The 6,929-nt window shown below is 41.6% G+C and overlaps 1 pseudogene; it reads right to left on the bottom strand.

Annotated features, from left to right (window-relative positions):
- Positions 1–2,022: 2,022 nt before the first annotated feature.
- Positions 2,023–2,746, bottom strand: LOC119909668 (annotated as a pseudogene).
- Between the last annotated feature and the right edge of the window lie 4,183 nt (positions 2,747–6,929).

Here is a 6,929-nt window from a genome sequence, read left to right as displayed (position 1 = left end):
TTACGACTTCATGAGCTTCTTTAATGATAAAATTCTAACTATTAGAAACAAAATTCACCAACACCTCCCCTCAACTGGCACTGACTTATCTCTAAACTCAGGAACCTTGGAACAGCTGTAGAACCAGATATATGTTTAGACTGTTTTGCTTCCCTCAATCTTTACCAACTAACTTCAATAATTTCTTCATCTAAACCATCAACCTGCCTCTTAGACCCCATCCCAACTAGGCTGCTTAAAGAAGTTTTACCCCTAGTCAGCACTTCTATACTATATATGATCAATCTATCTTTATCAACCGGCAATGTACCACAGTACTTTAAAGTAGCTGTAATTAAACCTCTTCTGAAAAAGCCCAACCTTGATCCAGATATTTTAGCCAACTATAGTGTGTGTGAATTTCTACAGAGCAATAGTTTATTTGAGGATTTTCAGTCAGGATTTAGAGCTCATCATAGCACAGAGACGGCACTGGTGAAAATTACTAATGACCTCCTAATTGCATAAGACAAAGAACTTGTCCCTGTACTGGTTTTATTAGATCTTAGTGCTCGATTTGATACCGTTCACCATCAGAACCTATTACAGAGACTGGATCATTTCATTGGCATTAAAGGAACCGCTCTAATCGGGTTTAAGTCCTATTTATCAGATTGATTTGAGTTTGTACATGTTATCGATGAGTCCTCCATGCACGACAAAGTTAGTCATGGAGTTCCACAAGGATCTGTCCTCAGACCAATCCTGTTCACTTTATATATACTTCCTTTAGGCAATATTATCAGGAAATAGGCCATAAACTTTCATTATTATGCAGATGATACTCAGTTATATCTATCGATCATACCAGATGAAACTAATCAGTTAACTAAACTTCACATGTGCCTTCAGGATGTTAAAACCTGGATGACTTGTAATTTTCTAATGTTAAACTCAGATAAAACTGAAGTTATTGTTATGGGGCCCAAGCACCTCCATGACACATTATCTAAAGATATAGTTTCCCTTGATGGAATCGCCCTGGACTCCAGCACCACTTTGAGGAATCTTGGAGTTAAATTTGATCTGGGCATGTCGTTTAAGTCTCACATTAAGCAAATTTCAAGGACCGCCTTTTTTCACCTATGTAATATTGCGAAAATTAGGAACATCCTGTCTAAAAATGACTCTTCAGCTGATCCAGAATGCTGCAGCATGTGTTCTGACAGCTCTAAATTCATCATTCATTCCTGTTTTAGCTTCTCTGCATTGGCTTCCAGTAAAATCCAGAATAGAATTTAAAATCATTCTTCTACCTACAAAGCTCTTAATGGTCAGGCACCATCTTATCTTAAAGAGCTCATAGAACCTTACTATCCCACCAGAGCACTGCGCTCCCAGAATGCAGGGTTACTTGTGGTTCCTAGAGTCTCCAAAAGTAGAATGGGAGCATTCAGTTATCAAGCTCCTCTCCTGTGGAACCAGGTTCCAGTTTGGGTTCAGGAGGCAGACACCATCTACACATTTAAGAGTAGGCTTAAGACTTTCCTCTTTGACAAAGCTTATAGTTATGCTGCTATAGGCTCTCTCTTTCTCTCTGTTCCTCTCTTGCCCTCTCTCCTCTCTCTCTCTCTCTCTCTCTCTCTCTCTCTCTCTCTCTCTTTCCTTCACCCCCAACCGGTCGAGGCAGATGGCCGCCCACCCTGAGCCATGGTTCTGCTCGAGGTTTCTGCCTCTTAAAAGGAAGTTTTTCCTTGCCTCTGTCGCCTAGTGCTTGCTCTTGGTGGGAATTGTTGGGCTTCTGTAAATAATATCACAGAGTACGGTCTAGACCTGCTCTTTTATGAAAAGCGCTGTGAGATAACTGTTGTTGTGATTTGGCACTATATAAATAAAATTGATTATATAAAATCCTACATCTTACATACTGTGTATCCTTTTGATGCAGAGTCATTGAACTTTTGTAAAATTTCTAAGCGTCATTACAAAAACAAGTTATAGGGCTGCAACCATTATTTATTTTCATAACTGATTAATCTATGGATATGGTTATAAATAACTAATGATGGCTGCATTACATTTATCATAACTGGTTTCAGGGTCCTGGTATTGTGCATGCTGGCTCACTGTCTGGGCCTACTGGGACATCTAAAGGTATCGGAGCCATTGTTAATAAAACCTGTGCTTTTCATGCTATGACAAGTCAGAATGGCTGCTTGTAGCTATTGCTATGGCCAAGTAAATTAACAGTTGTTATATATTCATAATAAAACACTATTAGGTTGTAATTAAACTATGTTGAATTTCCTACCTGGGGGAGTAAACAGGACTCCGCGGATATTCCCCTCTTTGACAGGGAGCCGGCTGACCCCGTCTCCAATCAGAAGCCTCTCGTTGTTCACGTCTGCCAGCATCCTTTCCTCCCCTTCCTCCTCGTGCACAGAGAACTTCACCACGTGGGGGTTTAGTGCATTTGTTTTTTGAAACTTTCTGTGCAAGGTGTCAGGCCTCATCGACCACAGCAGACCCATGGGTTCAACCCCGACGTAGCTGCCACTGAGCGAGGGGTCTCTCTTCAGGTCGATCTCCCCGCTCCCATCAGCCTGTAGGTGGCTGAGGAGCTGAACACCACTCCTTTCTCGTCAGTTGATCTGGCTTTCATGGAGACCACCTGTCTCGACCTCAGCCCGGCCACCTTTACCTGAATGGGCTCGTCAAACAAACACCTGGCGCTCGGCAGCAGCCTCAGTCTGACTTGGAGGACATCTCACCTGAAACAAATTAAGAAAATTATTAATTATAATGACTAAATACGGGGCACCACAGAGAGAATTATACATGACATTCCATCAAACTCATTTTTGACAGCTATTTCCGGTCCCACCACCCCCACCGGATGTCTGTATGTAACTGATAAGAGGGGGTGCATCCTGTCCCGCCCAAACGGAAATATGTCTGTGTGTAACTGATAAGAGGGTTGCGTACATCCTTCCATTGTGTGTTTTTCATTGATTTAAAGACTTTATTAAGTAATACAACTTGAATGAATTAACTAGGAGGTGTTTGTGACAATAAATTTATCATTAAATTAAAGCTGCAAGCAGCGTTGGGCGGGCCCTCGCACTTGTAAGCGTGTCCGCGTGTGAGCCGGCCGAGTTGCACATTCTGGAGCTCTGCCGGTGCGGCTGTGAATTTGTTACGCGGTTATGACGCTGCAAGAAGGTGCTATATGTCACTTCCTGTGTCCCCTATGTGGAGCTACATAGCACTTGCCGCTATGAATATAAATCGGTATTGGTGTGTAGATGTCTGCGGGGTGGGAGAGTAATCAAGCACGTAAAGTTTGTTTCAGATGTGAGCATGTACACTGAACAATAATGTACCCAAACAATAAAATAAATTCCTTTTAGTATTTCCCTGCCTTGTTGTTTATGTGTACATACAGAGGAAGAATGTGAGAACAGCACACATTTCATCGTTACTGTGTTTCTGCTCCAGCCTGCCTAAAAGAAAAGCATTTTTGGGATTAAATGGACTTTTTTAGCTGCTGCAGTGCAGGATGAACTCAGAATAGACCCATTTCTCACCTTATTATTCTAAACCATGCAACGAAGAAGAAGAAATGCATAATAAATCCTGGGACAAAATCTGTCCACAAATACTGTACAGCATGTAGTCTAATGAAAAAGACTTGTGTTATAGCTGACTTGGGCAGTGAAATGTTTAATTTTTTTAATTCATGTGGTCATAGTTGTCCACAACTCAAATCAGAATATATGAAGAAATGTTTTATACCACCTCAAGAAGGCTTCCTATCAGAAAGGTAGGAAGGTATTTCAAATGTACAACTGCAGTCCTGAAATCTAAGTAAAGTAATTTCCCTGACATTTTTGTGTTACTTTACTTTAATAGACGCATGTAACAGGTTTTATACTTCCTGTGAGTATAATCCAATCAATCTTATTTTCATACTGTATATCCGATGTGTAATTTGATAAATTGTGTTGTATGTCAGAGAGACTCTGACTGCAACATGCGTCTTTGTAAAGAGAGAAACGGACAGAAAAAGTCTCTAACTCTGCCTGTCAGCTCGCTCTGCTCCGTTAAAACTGAATTTACCATACAGAATTGAATACGAGTGCACTCCAGATTTAGCTGCAGCCAGCTGACCGTGTGCTTCTCCCTATACCGCAGTTCTGTGTCCATGCATGCAGCAAACTGAAAGCACTGTCTGTCGGAGCGTCTACGTGAAAAGAGAAGGAAGAATTGCTGGTAGTATTGTCTTCAGAGTTGTTAAACACCTCAGCGCACTGAAGGAAGCCATCTGACTGTGTGAGGGGCAAGATCGTTGATGTCTGCAGGTAGAGTAGGAGCTCTCCTGTCTGACTGGTCCACCAATAGCAGAGAAGATGACCCCTTGAGACACAGCCCCTCCTCATTTGCATAATGAGACAGAAATTTAAAAAGGACAGGCAGAAATAAATACCATGGGTGAAAATAATAAGGTAGAAAAATACAAAGGAAGAATAAAACAGACAAAATATTAAAACACACACATAAATAAATACATTAAAAAAATTAGTAATAAATAAGTTGAAGATTATAACAGAGAATAAATAAATAAGGTAATTATAACAAAGGTGAATAAGTAAAGGAACTAATTAAAATATATACATTTATGTCTCCTTGTATAATTTAATTACTGCCACATTTATTTATTTACTTTATTTTTTTGTGTATTTAATTGGAAGATTATTTGTTTATTGAGCATTTATTTATTTCTGTATTTATTTCTGACTGTGTCAGGATCGGTCCTCCATAGCGGGGTGGGAGAGTTATCAAGCACGTAAAGTTTGGTTCATGTGAGCATGTACACTGAAGTTACAACAACTTCCTGTGTCATGGCGAAGACTTGATCTCTGACGCCACGCCACGGACACACCCATTGACGAAAACTCGCAAATAGCACAACTTTTCATCTTCAATGCCTTTAGAAGGCACAGCTGAATTTGAGGTCGGTCGGACTAAATCCCTAGGAGGAGTTCGTTAAAGTACGAAGTGTGTAAATCATCCAAAATTTGACGTAAAATTCAAAATGGCCGACTTCCTGTTGGGTTTAGGCTATGGCTCCAAGAGACTTTTTTGTGCGTCTGGACAAGATACACGTACCACAGAAAATACGTGCACGTAGGTGAAACGTGCGGCGGGGGCTGCTTCGTTAAAAGTCACTTCCTGTTGCCAGCAGGTGGCGCTATGACTGTGGGTGAATGTCAGCATGTACATGTGTTCAGGGCGGGACTCTCATCCTACATGTACAGTTTGGTCCAGATGTGAGCATGTACACTGAAGTTACGACAACTTCCGTGTCATGGCGAAGAGCTGATCTTTGACGCCACGCCACGGACACGCCCATTGACGAAAACTTGCAAATAGCACAACTTTTCATCTTCAATGCCTTTAGAAGGCACAGCAAACATTTGAGGTCGTCGGACTAAATCCCTAGGAGGAGTTCGTTAAAGTACGAAGTGTGTAAATCATCCAAAATTTGACGTAAAATTCAAAATGGCCGACTTCCTGTTGGGTTTAGGCTATGGCTCCAAGAGACTTTTTTGTGCGCCTGGACAAGATACACGTACCACAGAAATTCGTGCACGTAGGTGAAACGTGCGGCGGGGGCTGCTTCGTTAAAGGTCACTTTCTGTTGCCAGCAGGTGGCGCTATGACTGTGGGTGAATGTCGGCATGTACATGTGTTCAGGGCGGGACTCTCATCCTACATGTACAGTTTGGTCCGGATGTGAGCATGTACACTGAAGTTACAACAACTTCCTCTTTCATTGCGAATCATCGATGCCACGGACACGCCCATTGACGAAAACGCGCAAATAGCACAACTTTTCATCGTCAATGCCTTTAGAAGGCACAGCAGAAATTTGACGTCGATCCGACTAAATCCCTAGGAGGAGTTCGTTAAAGTACGAAGTGTGTAAATCATCCAAAATGGCCGTAAAATTCAAAATGGCCGACTTCCTGTTGACTTTAGGCTATGGGTTCTTGAGGCTTTTTTGTGCGTCTTGATACGATACATGTCCCCAGAAAATTTCGTACATGTAGGTTGAACGTGAACGAGGGGCTAATCATTTCCAATTTTCTAGGTGGCGCTAGCGAGTCATTTTGCCACGCCCATGTGCGAAACTTGTAGAATACGAAATTTTTCACCGGTTCTGACATGTTTGCAAATTTGGTGAGTTTTCGAGTATGTTTAGGCCATGTCATTTGGCCTACTTTGCAGAAAAAAAAAATAAATAAATAAAAATTAAAGCTGCAACGCGTTGGGCGGGCCCTCGCACTTGTAAGCGCGTCCGCGCGTGAGCCGGCCGAGTTGCATTCTGGAGCTCTGCCGGTGCGGCTGTGAATTTCCTACGCGTTTCCGACGCCGCATGAATGTGCTATATGTCACTTCCTGTGTCCCCTATGTGGAGCTACATAGCACTTGCCGCTATGAATATAAATCGGTATTGACGTGTAGATGTCTGCGGGTGGGAGAGTTATCAAGCACGTAAAGTTTGTTTCAGATGTGAACATGTACACTGAACAATAATGTACCCAAACATAAAATAAATTCCTTTATATTTCCCTGCCTTGTTGTTTATGTGTACATACAGAGGAAGAATGTGAGAACAGCACACATTTCATCGTTACTGTGTGTTAGAGCATGGGAGAACAGTGGATACTTTTAATACAGCCCACACCCCTAATACTGTGTAACTATAACAAGTAAGAACAGAAGAAAAAGATTTCTTTCTTTACAACTGTCTGCATAGCTTTTCATATTGTGTAATGAATGAAAATAATAGGCCTACTAGGCTCCTCTCTACTTTGACATTTAAGATTACTTGTTTGATCCACCTTCATACACATGTGACATTACTGTACAACTTGAGAAGGTGA

The sequence above is a fragment of the Micropterus salmoides genome, unplaced genomic scaffold (genome assembly GCF_014851395.1).
Source record: "Micropterus salmoides isolate LMB-PRFRI ecotype aquatic unplaced genomic scaffold, ASM1485139v1 Ms_hic_scaffold_1807, whole genome shotgun sequence".
NCBI lineage: Eukaryota > Metazoa > Chordata > Actinopteri > Centrarchiformes > Centrarchidae > Micropterus > Micropterus salmoides.
The sequence above is the reverse complement of the archived record's forward strand: the minus strand, read 5'-3'. Positions and strand labels throughout refer to the sequence as shown.